The sequence below is a fragment of the Dipodomys merriami genome, unplaced genomic scaffold, assembly GCF_024711535.1.
Source record: "Dipodomys merriami isolate MVZ:Mamm:240054 unplaced genomic scaffold, mDipMer1.0.p SCAF_1, whole genome shotgun sequence".
Classification (NCBI taxonomy): Eukaryota; Metazoa; Chordata; class Mammalia; order Rodentia; family Heteromyidae; genus Dipodomys; species Dipodomys merriami.
Window position 1 is genome coordinate 41,211,139 of NW_027202270.1, and position 19,161 is coordinate 41,230,299.

Consider the following 19,161-nt stretch of genomic DNA (forward strand, 5'->3'; position numbering starts at 1 on the left):
TTGCTTATTGCTTGCCTTTACACACAAGACAGTCAGCAAATTCTCGTATACATTCCAATTGAGCAAATAAACCAAAATCTGGTTGCACCTGATAATCTGGGTTGAGTTCTGATAGTCTTCAGTTCTATTGAGCTTCCTGGTGATGCCAGTACAGCAGACCTATGGTTAATACCTTGTAGATGAAAAATCAAAATACAATGGCTAAGATTAGGATGGTACATAGAAGAAATGAACTACTAAGATGACCCCACTTGTGTTCAATGTAGACCTTGGAGTAAAGGCACAACTGGGATCTTTGGATTTCCCTGTGATTCTATGTAGATTTTGGAGTTCTAAGGGTTTCACAAGAGGGTGTAGCTTTGAAACATTAGAATGCCTAAAACATCAGGCAGCATTTTTGCCTGCTCTGGAAAGTGTTGCCAGGTGTGTTTAACCAGGCCATTATCATAAAATCTCTGATATAAATTATGAATAAAATGAAGATTATTTTGTTTCTTAGGAAATGTATGTTTGCTAAACTAAGTGTGTAGCTCATTGGTAAAATAATGTGTACTGGTAGAGTAATGTGATGCTCTGGGTATAATCCCCAGCACTTCCCCTCCCAAAACACACACACACACACACACACACACACACACACACACACACACACACACACACACACAAAATCCACCAGAACAAAACACACAGAGAGATATATGAAAACATCATGCTCTTTGTGTCTGTTTTTGCTCATTGATTTCTGGGAACCACTAATGGTAGGCCAAGAAATAAGGACCACAAACAGAATAGTTGCTTGAAAAAGAAAACACTCAAGAGGAGTTTCTGTCATTATCTAAGTTCAGTCTATAGAAGACAGGGCCTGCTATTTTTATTTTTTCTATTGAGAAAAGAAGGAAAGAGTCACTTATTTTTCAGCAGAAAGATTGCAATTAGCATCAGAAAATCTTTTCTCAGTGAGAAGTATTCTTAAACAAGCAAAGGGATAGTTATCAAGTAATCACTGTCCTTGTAGAGCCTTCAAAAATACTCTGTATATTTGAATTATCAAACATGTACATGACAGAGAAGATATATACAACCCCAAAGGGATGTTGCCTTTACATATGGAGTATTTGGGCCACATTGCCAAAATTGATGTAAAATCATAGGGTGTAAATGAATGCTAGTAATCACAAAAGAAAAATGTATTTAGTAACCAAACTGCTGCAAAAAGCTTAAATAATGCAATCTAAAAGCAAATATAAGTGATTTTGGTTAACCACAGTTTGGGATTACCCATACCACTGCTCTATTAGTACAGGTAATTGAAAATTGACTCTGTAATCAATCCCCATTTCTTTGATTTAATTCATGGGCATCCTCACTGGGAACAAGGGCCTATATACTATACTCTACAGCTTCATGAAAGCTTTCATGGCCTGAAGAACCTTGGGTTATGACTTAAAAAAAATAAGATTATTGATACAGTAAAATTATGCTGGCCAAAATGGTTAAATTTTCCCCTTTGATACCAATATACTTTCATTACGATTTAAATAAACTTTTAATTTTATTGAATCAGTATGAAATCAGTTGCTTTGGTCTTTCTGGGATCTTAGCAAAGACTGGAAAAATAATATAATCTTCCTATTTTCCTGACTACCTGTGTCACCATGGTTATAGCATGATGATGACAACATCAATCATCACAATATTGGTTCCTTGGCTTCTCCACTTTATCACAGACCTGATCTTACTACTAGGGAAAGGTCTCACTCTCTACCCACTGCCAAGGTGACACTTATGAATTGTCTTTCTCTAGTCATTCATCCTTATATTACATCTGTAATATACCCCACCCCAAGTTACCACTTAATATCTCTTTACCTCATGCTCTTCTTTCCAACTCATAAGTACTGCCTTGTCCATGCTCCTGTATTGTCTCATCTGATTGCTTCCATACCTCCCTAATGTGTTTCTCCACTTCTGGTTCACTATCCTTGTCCCCTATACTATCCAGGTTACATATGTCAGCCAGGCTGATCTTTATACAATGCACATTTCATGGTGCTAAGCCACTCTTTGGCTTAGAACTTGTCACATATTGTGTGATTCCACCTGTAGCAATAGAACATAGATTAGTGACTACCTAGGGCTAGAAAGAGTAAGGAGAGATGGGGATTTCACTGTTAATGGATATAGGGATTCATAGGAAATTTGTGGTTGCACCGGTCTGGGATTATACTAAACTGTTGAATTGTGTACCTATGAATAGGTAAATCATTTGGTATGTGAATCATATCTTCATAAAATGATATTTCAAAAATGTGCCAAGTGCCAGCGGCTCACATCTATAGACGTGATCTTACATGTGATCTATAGATGTGATCCTAGCTGCTCAAGAGCCTGAGATCTCGAGGATCTCAGTTTGAAGCTAGCTCAAGCAGAAAAGTCCACAAGACTCTCTTACCAATTAACTGGGATCATGGCTCAAGTGGTAGAGTGCCAGCCATGAGCAGGAAAGCTGAGCAAATGCAAGGCTCTCTGGTGTGGGAGATGCAAGTACTTAGTGGAAGGGGACTCTTCAATGGCTCCTCATTGCTCTTCCTAAAGAATACAGTCTTACTCATATATGACTGACCATGCCCCTATACTCACTTATTTAACTGTATCAATTTTATTCAGGCTCCTTAATCTTGAAACTCCGTTTTGTCTCTAGATTATTCATTCTTTCTTCTCTCTGTAATCCTTCCCATACCAAACCCACCAACTTTCACCTGCATGCCCTTACGTATTTTCCACGATCCATTTCCCACTCTAGGAAACTTCCTTGATTCTTGATATTTGGATGACTCTCAATGATCAATCCAATTTTTAGATTTATCATACAGATATAATGTGCTTATTTTTCTTTTCTAAGTCCTTGATTCATGTTAAAAATACAAATTCTTGGTTCTCCCCACAAACCACCGAGTGAGAAACTTCAGGGCCTAGGAACCAGCAATCTGTTCTGATAGACAGGAAGTTTTGAGAATCTCTGGTCTAAGTGAATTTATTTGAATAAGGTTACCTTTTTCTGCCACAAAATTGGATGGAGAGAGCAATCATGGCATGATTCCATGGCCACTACCAAGAGCCAAGCTAATTCTCTAATGGCTGGCTTAGAATTCGTCTTGCAAGAAGCACTGTCTCCCCAAGGGGTACTGAGCAGGCAATGTTGACTCTTGAATGTACATTTACAAAGGTGGTTTGTCCTGAACCCACTCATAAAGTGACAAAGACAATAAATTAAGAAATTCTCAAGTTCACAAGCTTATCCTAACCTGTTTATTTATAACCAATTTCATTTTTTAAATCTTATCCTTTATGGTCTGTACAATTCTTCCCAATCTCTTCCCCTAGAAGATCTCCACAGAATGTGGGCCTTGTTTGGTTCGATTTCTCCATCCTTAATTATATTTTTTTCCCAGTAGTTGTTTTTTGGTCATTGATATACCGTTAGCAAGAGGAGGTTCCACAAATGGTACTTTAAGGAGGAGGATCCTGTCTAGTTCAGCTGGACTCTTCTCCACTTGACCAAGCTCTACGAGTCCTCAGTTATGATAGCAAGAGGGGTAACCCATTGTGGGCTTCTTCTCTTCTTTCTTCAGTTACATGTGAACTTAAAATTTTAATATCTATTTCTAAAACAAAGCTTGTTATTCTCCTACTTTACTTCATTTTGCTAACTAACCATGCTTGAAGCATCCTAATGTTATCCTTCAACATCCTATCAACTTCCATCTTTACCATTCCTGTCCATTTCCATTTTCATTGCAGCGATATTCTACCCAGCTCTCACAACTCTGTTCTTCTTATGTACCTCTAACTCCAAATTCATTTTGTTCAATGTATCCATATTACTTGACTATTTTTTAAAAATCTCAATTATTGTCCTTTGTTTAAGGATCCAATGCAATTGCTGGCCTGACATTCAAGAGACTTCATGAATATACCAGAACTCTATTTCAACTTCAACCCCCACAGATGTCAGTAAAATCTTTCTGCTCTTTCCCAAATAGTCAACCATCACTCTACCAGACTCATTAGCACTACCACCCAACTCCACCACCACTATCCACATCACTGCCAACATTAGAGCTGTGTGTGGGGGGGGTGTGCCTAGTGCTTCACATCCATCCCATTTGATCTTCATAACAATCTTGTGGAGTTATTGTCCTTGTTATGTAGATAGGAAGACCAAGAGAAAGAAAAAAATTAAATGACTCACCCAGTAGAGATACAAATTGAATCTAGTTCTATGTCAATTGGCTGTAAATTCTTTGAAAGTAAAACTTTCAGATTGCTTTTACTTTCCAGTGCTTAGTTCAGTTCTGGACCTATGTGGTCAGTAAATATTTTTAAATGAATATTGAATTAATTTTAAGTTCTATCATCTTGACTGATATAATCTCTTAACCTTTTTTTTGTCAGTCATAGGGCCTGAATTCTGGGTCTGGGCACTATCCTTGGGCTCTTCAGCTCAAGGCTAGCACTCTACCACTTGAGCCATAGCACCACGTCTGGCTTTTTCTGCTTATGGAGTGCTGAGGAATTGAACTCAGGGCCTCATGTGTGCAAGGCAAGCATTCTATCACTGAGCCACCTTTCCAGTCCCTCTTAATCATTTTTTTTGCCCTGGATGTGGGGCTTGAACTCAGGGCCTAGACGCTGTCCCTGAGCTTCTTTTGCTCAAGGATAGTCTCTACCACTTGAGCCAAAGTGCCACTTATAGCTTTTTCTGAATAGTTTATTAGAGAAAAGAGTTTCATAGACTTTCCTGCTGTGGCTGTTTTTGAACCAAGATCCTCAGATTTCTGCCTCCTCAGTAGCTAGAATGACAAGCATGAGCTACTAGTGCCCAGCAATCTCTTAATATTATAATACTTTAAATATACTTTTGTCCATTCCTACTTCAGGTGTTTTTTTTTTACCTGTTAATCCCATTTTGAGTATCCTTACTACTATCTTTCCAAATCTACTCTGGCTTCAAGATATTCATAAAATCATACTATTCTTCACAAATATTTTTCCAGGAAAATAAATCTTTCCTTAAAGTCCTATAGAAATTATTACTTTCTATTCACTTATTATCCTGCTTCTTATGATTATTTAACTTTATATATATTATTTTTTGCCCAAGTATGACTATGAATTCCTCTAGAACAGAGACTTTGAGCTTCCAATAATTGGTACAGGATGAAATGAATGGAACTTTGAATGTCAAAGAAGGTTAACTAAAAGTTTCTAAAAGAAGAAAGCAATTTGCTCACAACTGTCAGTGATGCTCTGACATTTGAATCATTCTTTATGACTATTAGTGTATAGTTAGGGCAATGCTAATGGTATAAAAGAAAACCTAGAATTTCAGTGGCTTAATGCATTAGATATTTAACAGTCCAGTAGGGATGAATGACTTTCCTCTGCTTACTGATTTCATCCTATGACTCCATTTCCTGACAACAGGGGTGGGGATGGAAAGCACATGGCCAGAGTTGGAATGAAGAAGGCAAAGAAGGTCCATTAACTTCTTAACTGCTTTTCTCTGGACTTATATAACAGTTTAGCTTACATTTAATTTTTTGGGAAGGAATCAGTCACATGGTCTCTCTTTAGCTGTAGAAAGTCAAGAAATACAGTCCCTGGCTGGGAGCTTCATAGCATAGGTTCTAAAAGAAGAGGGTGGATATTGGTACAGTTAGCCATCTACACTATAAGTAGTTAGTGAATGGCTTTTATTTCTAGTGATAACACTGCATATTTGAATTGACCTTTTAAAAAACTCAGCACAGATCTGATTTTTGAAGCTCACTCTATGACATTCTGAAAATCTCTAATCAGTGCTTTGGGAAGCACCATACAAACAATAGATGCTCAGGAATTTATTTTAATAAAGTTACTCTGTCTAAACCCAATATATGCTTGTGCACATCTTCGAAATCATACCCAAATAGCTGCTTCCAAGGTGAAATCAAATATGAATTTCTAATTTTAAGGCATTTTGTTTACTTCATCTAGATCCCTGAAAGTAAACTGGAAACATGTAGGACTTTTTTTATTGTGAAAATGCCATACAGAGGGGTTACAATTACATGGGCAAGATAGTGAGTAACATGTAGGACTTTAAAGGTTGAAAATAACCTTAGAAACAAAGACTCATTGCTGAGCACTGACTATTGTCCTTGACTCCTCCAAACCACATATTGTGAAAGATGCTTACCTTCAGATTTCACTTAATGAATGAAAATAAAATACTATATATCCTATATAATCCTATATTCATTGTTGACAAGCAATGTTCAAAATGATTTACATAAGTAAGTTTAATTTTAACAGAAACCCCGTCATATGGATATTAATATTTATAATTTGAAGGGTCAAAGTTAAACTTTATAGAAATAAAGCCAGCTTATCCAAGGTAAGCATAAGGTTGAAAATTTGGTTAAAAAGATGGGGATTACCAGCAATAGGTTGAACTTTTCAGCCTTTCTACTTAGATAATGATTATTTTTCATGTTTTGATTAGCATCATTTCTTCATTTCCAATATTGTATGACTTAAATGATTTCACTTGCATGAATTACCTAGATGGCCCAACTACTCAGAAAGCAAAGATTGGAAGGATGACATTTGACAGCCTACGCAAAAAGTTAGTGCAACACGATCACCATTACACCAGGCAAGTCAAGCATGTTGGTTCGTTTCAGACATGTCTGAAATCCTAGCTATGTACAAGTAGGAGGGTATAAGCTATAAATAGGAGGACTGTGGTCTGAGGCAGGCTCCAGGTAGAAGCACAAGATCCTATCTGAAAAATACACTAAATAGCAAAGAGAATGGAAATAGTAGAGTGCTTATCTAGCAAGTACTAGACCCTGAGCTCAAACTTTAGTACTGAAAAAAGAAAGAAAGAGAGGAAGTCAGGGGAGGAGTGGCAGAAGAGGGTGGAAGAAGTTACTAAAAACTAGGAAGAGAAGAAAATGAGAAATTATTACTAAATGAGTACTGAGTTTCTCTTTTGGTTATGAAGTTTTAGAAGTAGATAGTAGTAATGAGTGCATAACATTGTACTTCTCATTAATGCCACTGAATGATATGTTTAAATGGCAAACTTTTATGTTGTATTTATCTACCACAGTAAAACAAAAAAATAAAGTAATTGGATTTTGGCTTACCTAGCTAATCTTATTCTATGTACCTATGATTTCTGTTTCTTTCTTTCAGTAATTTTTTTTATTTTGTTTTGTTTTTTGTTGATTGTGGGACCTGAACTCTGGGCCTGGGCACTGTCCCTCAGCTCTTCAGCTCAAGGCTAGCACTCTACCACTTGAGCCATAGTGCCACTTCTGGCTTTTTCTCCTTACGTGGTGCTGAGAAATCAAACCCAGGGCCTCATGCATGCAAGGCAAGCACTCCACCATTGAGCCACTTTTCCAGCCCCCTGTAAGGTTTTTAAATGAACTCCAGGTGTTAATTGCTCTGCAAGCACCTAGAGAGTCCAATGTGAGACACATCAGCTGCCTTTCCTAAAAGCTAATCCCCTGAATACTGATCTCATCAGAAATACCAATCAAATAGTGAGCTCATACCCTGATTTTGTAACCCTAACAGACTCTTCAGAATCTTGGAATTACAGAAACAAATGGCTCCCCCATGCCTGTCTTCAAGCTTGAGAGAGTAGGAAAGCAGATAAAACCGATAGCAATGTGGTCCCCTCACCCCCCCTCCCTATTTCAGAGGGGAGATAGATGCTATAAGAAAAGACAAATGAAGACTGTTCTGGATATTAAAAAAATAAAAAATATTAGATGAAATGAACTGTGCATGTCATGAGATGGAGAAGGGTGCAAATGATTTCTTAAGCCAGGCCTTCCTCTGATCCTGGTGGGCGCACCCATAGACTGAGCAATGAGTCCTTGGTCAGAGAAACCACTGATCACCAGATAAATAAGAAACTTCCAAGCATCTAATTTAACACCTTTGAAGAAGAGATTCACTCTCTCTTTCCTCTCTCTCCCTCCTTCATTGTTGCTCTTTCTCCTCTTCCTCCTCCTCCTCCTCCTCCTTCTCCTCCTCCCTTTTTCCTTTCTTCCTTCCCTTTATTTTCCTATGCTTGCTCCTTATCCTTTCTCTTTTTCCTTTTCTTCTCCCTGCTCCTTCTCCCTCCTTCTTCTCCCTGGCTCCCTCACTCATTCAGTTCAATACTAGAGTACTTTGGGAGACACGAATGCTGAGAGATGAAGGTCAGAACAAGAGAAAGAGGCTATAAGGAAACGCCTGAGTGAATACATAGGATTTGTTAAAAGAAAACTTAAGGTTCAGAAATCCATGAGTACTCTACCCATTTTCCTGTATTTCCCTATAATGATAGGACTCTAGGCTCCTTGAAGCCTGGAGCAATGTCTTAGTAATCTTTAGAACATGCCTGAATTCACAACTTATGTTTCTCATCTGAAAGTAAATAGTAAATAAGTGTAAGTTTTCTCAACAGTGTCCTAAGGTCTGTGGTTGTGTTTATTGGAGCTGATTCCAGAAGAATGCATACTATTTGTGCTACAACTTTAATGCATGTACAAATGTTGAATGAGTGGTCATAGGAGGAGGATGACAATAGTGACCAACATTAAGATTTATTTTAAACATATAAAGGTGAAAATTAAAATTCATCAAGCTGCTACTGAGGCAGAAGAAAATGTTAGGTGCTTTTCAAATCATCATCGAAGCAAAATGCTACTGCCAAGGTCTAACATCAATAAATCAGGAAAACCGAGTGAAGTGAGTAAGTACTTAGAGCACTGGCATGATGCCCTGGTGAACTTCCCCCTCAGGTTCCCCTCAACAGAGGCTCCTGTTCTAAACGCCTCCTCCCATCTGAAACAGAAGGAAGTTAAAGTGTGCAGGTCTGGGTTCAACTCAGACAGCTGCTCCTGACAGGATTGTGGGCCAACATACCCTCTGGCTTCAGCAGAACAACAGCACTGCAACTGAGCTCACAATACCACCAGCTGCAGATAAACCAACCAGTATGTTCCACCATCTTATATCCATAGTAGGAAGCCATATATAGACTCTCTCTGTTTGGTTCCCATCCGTGGTTTTCTGGTATGAATGGATGGAATCGATAGAAAGGCACATGTATGCTCTTAGCCTACTGATCTGGAAAAGGAGGTAGGGAATCAGGCCGCAGTGAACTATAGTGGACATTAGTGGGGGAAATGATCTTAGAGACCTAAACTACACCAGCACGCCATTTTTGTTTTTGTTTGTTTGTTTGTTTCAGGCAGAAAAGAGTTTATTGAGGGGGAAGCAAACTGCCAGCCTACACAATATGAAGGTGCTTGAAGTGAGAAGAGAAAAAGAGAGCAACAGTACACCTTTCTTCAAACCTTTTCTTTTACTTAAAAAAGACAAGCTCCCCTGTCAGGAACTAGTGGCTCACACCTGTAATCTTAGCTACTCAGGAGGCTGAGCTCTGAGGATCATGGTTCAAAGCTAACCCGGGCAGGAAAGTCCGTGAGACTCTTATCTCCAATAAACCACTAGAAAACCAGAAGTAGAGTGGTGGCTCAAGCAGTAGAGTGGAAGAGCACTCACTTTGAGCTGAAGAGCACAAGGACAGTACCCAAGCCCACAGTTCAAGACTCACCACCAATTAAAAAAAAAAAAGAAAGAAAGAAAGAGAAAAAAAGAAAAGACAAGCTGAGTACTGGTCACTCATCCTTGTATTCCTACCTACTCAGGAAGCTAAGATCAGAAGATGGAGGTTTGAAGCCAGTCTCTCAGACAAATCCATGAGACATCCAATTAGCCAGCAAAAAGCTGGAAGTGGAGTTGTGGCTCAAGTGGTAGAGGACCAGCCTCGAGTGAAAAGGCCAAGCAAGAGTGTGGTCCTGAGTTCAAGCCCAGTACCAGCACAAAAAATTAAGAAGAAAAATGTTTTAAAAGAAGGAAACAAATGAAGGCTTTTCTTTTTTAGGAAAATATTTATTTGAATAATGCCTACAAAATATGAACTACCTAAAACCATTTAGTGGACCTCAGTAGCATAGTGTTTGAATTCCATCTAAGGACTGTGATTTCAGCAGTAGTGAATGTGAGAAAGTACAATACCTCCCCCACTTCTTACTCCTTCCAGTAGTTAGTATTTCAATTGTTTATGCCATATAACTAATTGTAGGCTCTTAGCCTCTCTTTCCTAATGGTTACAATAGGAACCAACTTCTCATTGTTCTGGTGATAAAATGTCAAATACCCCCAACATGAAAATACCAAATTTTTATAATTTACAGAGATAATAAGGAAGAAAGGCACATTTTATCTGGAAAAGGAAAATAGAAAATAAAAGAGGGTTAAAATAACAAACTTCAAAGTCATCTTCAGATCACATAGAGCTGCTATTCAGATCCATATTGTATTTTTCCCTGCATATTTCAGTGTAAATAGGCATGCACCATGTCTCCAGGAAGATTTTTCCTTTTACAGCATTCTTTCCTACTTAAACAGATACAGAATAGATATTTCAATGCAAAGCCCACATAAAATCCCATATTAGGGATGATACCAAACTTAAAGAACGTTGTAAAATGAGAATGGAAAAAAAATGTACAAAATGAATTCCTGCCCATTTACATGCTTTCAGTCAGGCTACTAGATAACCAAGCCTCTGTCTTTGTGTTAACACTGTAGATTAGGTCAAGTTTTTACCCCTCTGAGCTCTTTTCCTGTAAATGACGGGTTTTGATGTGAAACAAGCAACATGTCAAAGCAAGTTGAAAGATGTAGGCATTTTATGCCATGTCACAATGACAGGCCGGTGAATATTTGGGCCATTAGGGGCTTATTAGTGAATAAATGACCAGATGGTTCAGTGATGCACGGAGTTGGACAGAGCTGGATGCTCCTAATCAGCTCTGTCTGTACTTGATGTCAAATCACATGACACAGTAACCCATGGATACCAAGTAAGAGTTACCATTAGCAAGTCAATTTGATATCTGGGTGGTGTAAACAGACTCCTAACTGCACTTCAGAGCTGCCTCCGTTTTGGGGATGAAAAAACCCGATATGGTCGGAAAAATGCATGCACACAATAAATCCTAATTGTTATTTGGTAATTATTATAAAGAATTTCCATCTTGATCCTTTTTATTTTTAATAAATAAATCAGGCCTACATGCACAAGAAAAGAGCTCATCAAAAATAAAGGAGCCAAACTGAAAATCTATCTGAAATCAAAGTAAAAGATTTAAGGTTCTGTGGAGCAGGTCATTAGTGAAACAATTCAGAATCACCTTCGTAGTTGTGGGTGAAATACAAAGTTTAAGAACAGATCATAAAGACATGTCATTTGCCTTTGCATGTTGCACATTCATATTTCTCCTCCTTGTCTCTACAAGTGTTGACAGTGCTCACGGCCACCTTGGGTTTTATTCCCAAAGGAATATAAAAAAGTGTTTTTGAAGAGGAATGCCTGATTCCTTTTGTCTCATCATTTTCAGTATTTTCAGATTGACAAGTATTCCTAGCACTGTGAGCACCCACAACTACAACCAAAGAAAACAATTGCTCTTAAAGCCAGAGGAAGAAGTATGGCGGAAACAACCCTCCCTCTGGTGCTCTGGCAGACACTAGCACCTTGCAGGCAGATTCGGTGTGACCGTCTACAATGGGACATGGTGACAGAAATATGATCACCACATCATCACTTCAGACCAGTTAGTCTTGAGGGCACGAGGACCAAATAACTGTCTGGAAAGTTTTCTCTTTGAAAAATAAGACATTGTTCATAAAGCAGTTTTCATTTGTAAAGTGCTTTATCCTATCTCTTTAAGCCAACGGTTATTAATTTATTTGATACATCTTTTCTCAGTATCTACTCTGTGTCTCTACTTTTGGACAAAATATTGGGAACTGGAAAACTTAGTTGCAATTAAAAAGGATACTTTCATGCTATTATATAACATAACATCTGATGCTTACCAAGAGAGTACATGTAACATAGTCTTTTAAATGTGACATCTATGACCCAATATAAGAGCTAAGCCAATAATATCTTAAAACTCCCTCTTTCACTCCTAAGCATACATAAATACAAATACACACACACACACACATATCTATACCCTAACCCACACAAAAGTAACTATAGTCTAAGGTTTTAGTTTATCCTATTCTCCCTATTAAAAAATAATTTAACCTCACATTCCTCTAATGCAAAACAACATTGAAAAATCCATTCACATTCCTTTGTAAAAATGATATTGGCTTGAAATTTGGATTTTCCCACCAATAATAGATTTAAGCTTTAAGCATGCATTTGTGTATGTTGAATTAATTCACTTTCATTATTTTATTATATTCTACAGCACAAATGGCTACAGTTGCTGTATCCGTTTGTCTTGCTCCCAGTTAGGAACCATTACAAATAATGTAGCAAAGAGCTCTTGTGCTTCCACACTTTCTACACCCACACTCAGGTTTCCCTGGAATTTCCAGGTCTAGGGGTGGATGTATCTGCCACTTAACAAGATAGTCCCAAACTGTTTTACAAAGTTGTGCCTCATACACTCCCAAAAGCGTATGAGGACCGTTCCCATTGCTCCAAATACTTACCAAGAGTTATTCTTTTCAGACTTAAAGTTTTGCCAATCTAGTGAAAGTCCAGCTGTAACATCGTCCCTGAGAAGTAGGAATTATTATTTTATATTTTGCAAGTAAGGCTCAAAATCACATTGCTCATAAAATCAGAACTTGAACACAGTTCTCAGGACAATGCTTTTAAGCACAATTAACATTCAGGAGCAGCATCAGGTTCAATATAGGGTTTATTTACTGTGTGAATTATATAACTTCTCTATGCCCCAATGATCTGATCTGAAAATGGCAATAATAATAACACATTTTATAGGATAGGGGTTGAATTTCTCCCTCCCCCAGATATTTAAATGAACATACGTTTGCCAAGATGCCAAGTAGAATCCAGAATATTTTCTTTAACCTTAATGCCCTTTTTCTTGCAAGCAAATGGCTTTTTCATTAAGCACTCAAACTTTTATATTCTGAGCAGCCAAACATGTCCTCATTTCACCTGCAGTTAACAGTCACGTTGAAAGTATCTTTCAGCTCTTCTGTCATGTGACTTGATACCAGCCTAGCCACTTCAAAATCTTTAATACATGTATTTATAGTCATGGTGTTATCACAAAACCTTTAGAGTATTTAACTCAACTGTATATCCTCTTTGGGTGACATGCAATATTTTATATTTCTGATTAGACTCTTTCTAGTTTAGTCAGAATGATGTCTTCAGCCTTAATACCCAGTAAATACTGTATATTGGTTCCTATGGAACTTTATAGGACATTTATGGCAAGATCTGGGCACCACTCATTCATCAATTTCTGCATTCCAATTTCTGCAGCAAAAAAAAGCATGGATAGCCACACATGTGCCTTTGTAAAGTTTTCAAAGACCACAGATCATATTATTCAGGTAAAGGTATGAATACTATGATTTTTCAATTTGGAATCATAGGATTCTAGATTAAAATTTTAGAGCTAATTTTTTAAAGCATAGAATTTTGAATCTGTGTCTCGTTGGTTCCTAATTTATTTCATTTACATTGTGGTGCATCTCACGCATCTTTCTTTCACCTCTGGGAAAAATTATACCAATGGATGAGATGCATTTGAATAGACCAGTGATGAATCTCTTATTCTGAGGCTATGGAAACTATTCTTTGAAGAAGCATAGCCAACCCTCCACAAATTAAAAGTATTGTACTCTAAAAATGAAGAACAGGTACTCATCACTCATGAGACTTAGAAAGTATTCATTTGGGGTAAAATTGCTAGTACTTCCAAAATATTATCTTTGTTTATGTTAGAGACCTTATCATTTTTTTTCTAAAAATGGATGTTCTTTTTAGAAGAAGTAAGTTTTAAAAAATAATTGTGGACATTCATAAAGTGTGATGCTCACAGAACCTCATAAAGAAAGAAATAGGGGGAACTCAGTGATTTTAAGACCCCCCAGAGGACCGAGATTCTAAAGGTTCTCCAGCATCACCTTCAGTCCCTGAACAAAAGCAGAGATGGAGAAGTCAAACAAACACAGCAAAGTCTAGTCCTTTGGGATGTTTAAATTGATTGATTGATTGTACATTTTAAATAAGTTCCATCATGACATTTCTATGTAAGTATATAATACATTTAACTGTGATAAATGTTTAAGTAACCACCACACAAGCATACACACACACACACACACACACACACACACACACACACACACACACACACACACACACACACACACACACACATCTTCTCAGTGTCATCATAAAGAGCTACCACAGCCAAACCAATATCCTATTTTCTCCATCTTTAGGTATTATATACTATTCTTGATAGCTTTTCTGACTCTCAAGCCTGGCATGTGATTCAGTGTAAAAGGTCACACTGCCCACTAGTATTTGTGAGGTATTTGTGAGCTCTATGCTATGTTATAGGAACATTACTTAATGCCACTGTGTCTTAGTTCACCCATCTGTCAATGGCAGCAATGATACCACAGGGGTATCTTAAGAATTAAATTATATTTAGTTTATGTGACTCAGGATGAAAATTCTATTCTTGTATACTGTTATTATTCTGAACTCATTCACGCTAATTCAGAGGACTAAGCCCTTCTCACAACTTGGAATTTCATGAAATAGTAAATGATAGTTTGTTCTAGAACTCAATAATTACAGAAATTATGCTGACAAAAGACCTGATACTTTCAGTATCTTGGTTTTATGAATACTTTTATTTATTCCTTAAGACAATTGGTGAATTGACGTACATCATGAGTTCTTTTCTTTAGATACATTCTATGACACTAGGAGTGTCAGCTGTATCGATCTACAAACTGGTTGAGTTCCTGAAAGTTTATTTGCACTCCAAACTTAAAATCTCTTACCCACATATCTGTTTAGAATTAGATTTCTCCTTCCCCCAAAAAAATCAGTTTGAAATTGACAATTCAACAGAATTTGAAGATAAATAATGATGCTTTTATTCATTTGCTAAATAATATTTTTAAGAACAAAATAATATCAGTGTTGTTTGGATGAGCAGGCCAGGCTCAATAGTTCACACTAATAATCACAGCTACTTGAGATATAAAGACCTACAGGATCCTGATTCAGAGTCAGCTTGAACAAAAAGCAAGATCCCATCTCAAATAAACAAGCCTGGCTTTGATGGTGGTAGTGTATGCCTGCCACCCAGCTGAGCAGGAGGCCTAGGTATGAACTTCATAGTCTGAGACCAATTCTGGTCAGAAAGCTTGAAATCTAATCTTAAAAGTAATCTAAGACAAAAATGTTGGAGGCATGGCTCAAGCAGTCCAGTACTTGCCTAGAAAGCACAATGTCCTGAGTTCAAACCCTAGTACCACAAATGAAGTTACAAATGTCAGTCCTCTGGGTACACTATTGCTTTGAAAGTGTGGCAGCATCCAAATATCCAGATAACATTTACTAAGGCACTCTGAAGTGTCCTCATCAGCTATGCCTCTAACATGCAGATTAGTTCTATCCAGTCATGAGTGTGGCCATGAAGGGGAGTTGGTGTGTGTTTACCTGTACACACAGCTACTTGCATGCCCCATCCCTTAGATAATTGCCACCATTACCTGTTTCATTAAATTACTTGGAATTAGTCCTCTGTTGATCTGCATTTTAAAGAGAAACAATTGGTAGATGCTTTCCTCAGAGAAATCAGGCTGAGTGGCTAGTGCATCCACATCAAATCTCTCACTTCCCAGTTGTGTTAGGAGCTTAGGAACTGAGTGTCTCTCCTATTGTAAGTATGTCATCTTTTTCTGCTTTGACAAGGTTAGTGTCTCTGGTGTCTACTGGTACAATCCCCAGGCTTCCTGGAACTTGTGTCATTAACCATGCAGTGGGGTCTGACTGCAGAAAATGCAGAGCATATTAAGCAAGCAAAAACAGCCAGGTCTTGATAAAGTCTCTGCCTAGAAAACAATTCACTCTAAACGATTCTGTTAACATGTCTGACATCCCATGTGTCTCCTCTCCTGCTCATCACTGTGGAGAATTCAAGCCACGTGAAACCACTCCTTTCTCCCAGTCCCCTCCCCACAAAGGGCTACACAGATAGACACTGTGATCCACTCCTAGGCTGCCAGAAGGCACAGATTTCTGCAAAGATATGTTCTTTCAAAAAACTGAAAGCAAAAAGAGAAAATACGCAAAACATAGGTAGCAAGAGAAGCAAAACAATTACCAGGTAAATCATATTTTTGTAGTCTCAAAGCTGCTTAGAACCATTAGCTCACTGAGAGAACAATCTCATCTCTACCCTCAGCCAGACAACACTAAGAAGGAAACCAAAACCAAGTCCATCACTAAATTATGCGTTGTACAGGGCAGCGGGAACTTCTGTCTTTTCCAAACAAGTAACAGCATAAACAATTCAGATGTGACAAATTTCTTATTTTGAGGGCCTAGAGTGGTTTCTGTTTCATTGGCCAATATGATAGTTTATTATTACGACTCAATCATGGTATTTGTAGTAAATCTAGATGTAAAAAAACAAAGAATTGAAAGGAGGACCATTGATCCAGATGCATTGTATCCAAAAAGTGCATTGTTAAATGGCAACTCCTTTGTACAACCTCTTAAAATAATTTTTAAAAAATGAAAAAGAAATGCTGATATGGGTTGAATTATGTTACCTCCCCAGAGGTTTATGTCAGTCCTCACCCCAGTAACTCCGAATGGAGCTATAGTTAAAATAATAGATAAGGTAAATAGAGGTTATTGGGATGGGGCCCAATTCCACCCTACAGTACCCTTGTAAGAAGAGATGATTGGTACCTAACACTGTGTTATGTATCTAGAAAATAACAGCTTAGTACAAGCTATGGAGGGGCCTGAGAACAAACCAACCTTGTCAACACTTTGACCTCTCAGGGAATAAATGTCTTTAGTTTAAGTTACCAGGTCTGTGGCTCACAAAAACTAGCAAGAAATACAGTTGCTTATCTATGGAATTTGGGGTGAACTATTTAATTTTTAAAGTCTCAGTGCCTAAATACATAAAAAGAGGGTAATTTTAATAGCCAGGTATAAAAATTAGCCAAAGATGCTTAATAAAAGTAGTCACTACAATATTTGCTGTCATTTGCATCTGGAATATCCCCCTAATGCCATGTAATAAAGGCTTAGTGCTCAGCTTGATACTATCAGGAAATGGTTGAACCTGTAAGAGGTGGGACCCACGGGGTAGAGATTAAGTCAAATGGGTACGCTTTTAAAGAAGATATCAGGGCTTTCAGGGCGTTTCCTAGTTTACTCCTGCTTCCCAGACACCCTAAGTAAAAATCTCCCCTAGGACTAAAGAAACCTTTATTGTCATGAGCCAAAATCATTTTTTCTTCCTTAAGAATTAACTTCTTTGGGCCTGGCTTACTTCAGTTAATATAATTTTTTCCAAGTTTTTCTATTTCCTAACAAATGGGGCAGTGTCATTCTGTCTGATGGAGGCATAGAGTTCCATTGGATGGATAGATAGATAGATAGATAGATAGATAGATAGATAGATAGATAGATAGATAGATAGATGATAGATAGATAGATAGATAGATAGATAGATAGATAGATAGATAGATAGATAGATAGATAGATATCACATTTTCTTGATCCATTCATCAACTGAGGGGCATCTGGGTTGGTTCTATATCTTAACTATGGTAAATAATGCCACCGTAAACATAGTTGTGCTGGTAGCTTTAGTATGGCCTTGTTTGTGATCGTTTGGGTAAATGCCCAAAAGTGGGATTGCTGGGTCAGAGGGGGGCTCTATGTGGAGTCTTTTGAGGAACCTCCATACTCGATAGGAAATGTGCTCATTACCTTACTCATGTAACTGTAACCCCTCTGTACATTATTTTTACAATATAAAATTTATACAAAAAAAGAATTAATTTGGCTTAAGTAGTTTATCACTGTAATGCAAAGCTAACTAATTGCTCTCAATAAATGTTGGGCATCCTGTGAATATTCATGCCTAAATAACATGTGCTTGTAAGGTTGAGTCCTGGGCCCCCACTGGGTGTTAAGAAGGTCTTTTGATTGAGCTGTGTATTTCTACTTGTGTTTTAATCTGAATTGTGTGTGTACATGTGCATGTGTGTGTGTGCATGTACATATGCGTGCACATGCTGCAACTATGACTTGAACTTAGAACTTGTGCTCTTCCTCAGCTTTCTTGCTCAACTATGGTACTGGACCACTTGAACCACACCTCCAGCCTGGCTTTTTCCTGATTAATTAGAGATGGACTTTTGCATACTTTGCTGCTCAGGCTGGCTTTAAACCTGTCTTCCAGATCTCAGCCTGAGATCACACATATTGGCCACCAGTGCCCAGGTAGCCTGAATTCTTAATTGTGTCTTGTTTTCAGCATCTAAACTAATTACAAAAGAGCTCTTTAAATCTCTTATCAAAGTTTCATTTCTAAGGCACAGTCATTAGGCCTCAACTGCAAATATAGTATTTTTTTTCTCTTTTGCTATTGCTGTATCCACTGTGGTCCTTGTTACTTCTACAGAAGTCTACTCAAAAAAGGAACTGCACTGTACCTTCTCTGGAATGCCCGTGATAACGTCTAGATCAGTTTGAGGCCAACCAGAAAAGGCTTTCAACTGATAGCTGCCTGGAGGACTTCTCCAAGATTCAAATGCAGACCCTCTAGTAGAATGGTTGCCCACAAATAGTCACCTGTGAAAATAAAGACAGAGAGCCTAATATACTTCTTGCTGCAGTGCTGCAGTTTGGAAGCATCAACAGCAGAGCTTGACCAAGCCACCTGGGTAGCACTGTTCTGTGTTGGTGGCCATAGCATTCCTATTTTAGTAGTTTATAACACCCAACTTTCTCCTTCTACAGTGATCTGCCCACTAACTTGGAATAATTCCCAATATGGTACAAAAGACTAACTGCTAATGCTTCTTATGGGGACATAATAAGTATTTAGCCTTCAGCAACAGGGATAAATCTCTAACCGTATAACTTGCACCCTTGTGATAGGAGGAGGTATTTGGGGCACCGGTAAGTATAAATATTATTTT

General features: G+C 37.9%; 1 long non-coding RNA gene across 1 annotated transcript in view; it reads right to left on the minus strand.

Moving 5' to 3' along the window:
* The window catches only part of LOC138825898 (uncharacterized), a 28,189-nt gene extending 9,404 nt beyond the window's left edge, over positions 1-18,785 (minus strand). Inside the window, exon 1 of the long non-coding RNA XR_011371526.1 lies at positions 18,673-18,785. This is a non-coding gene — a long non-coding RNA (uncharacterized lncRNA). The remainder of the gene's footprint in view (positions 1-18,672) is intronic.
* Between the last annotated feature and the right edge of the window lie 376 nt (positions 18,786-19,161).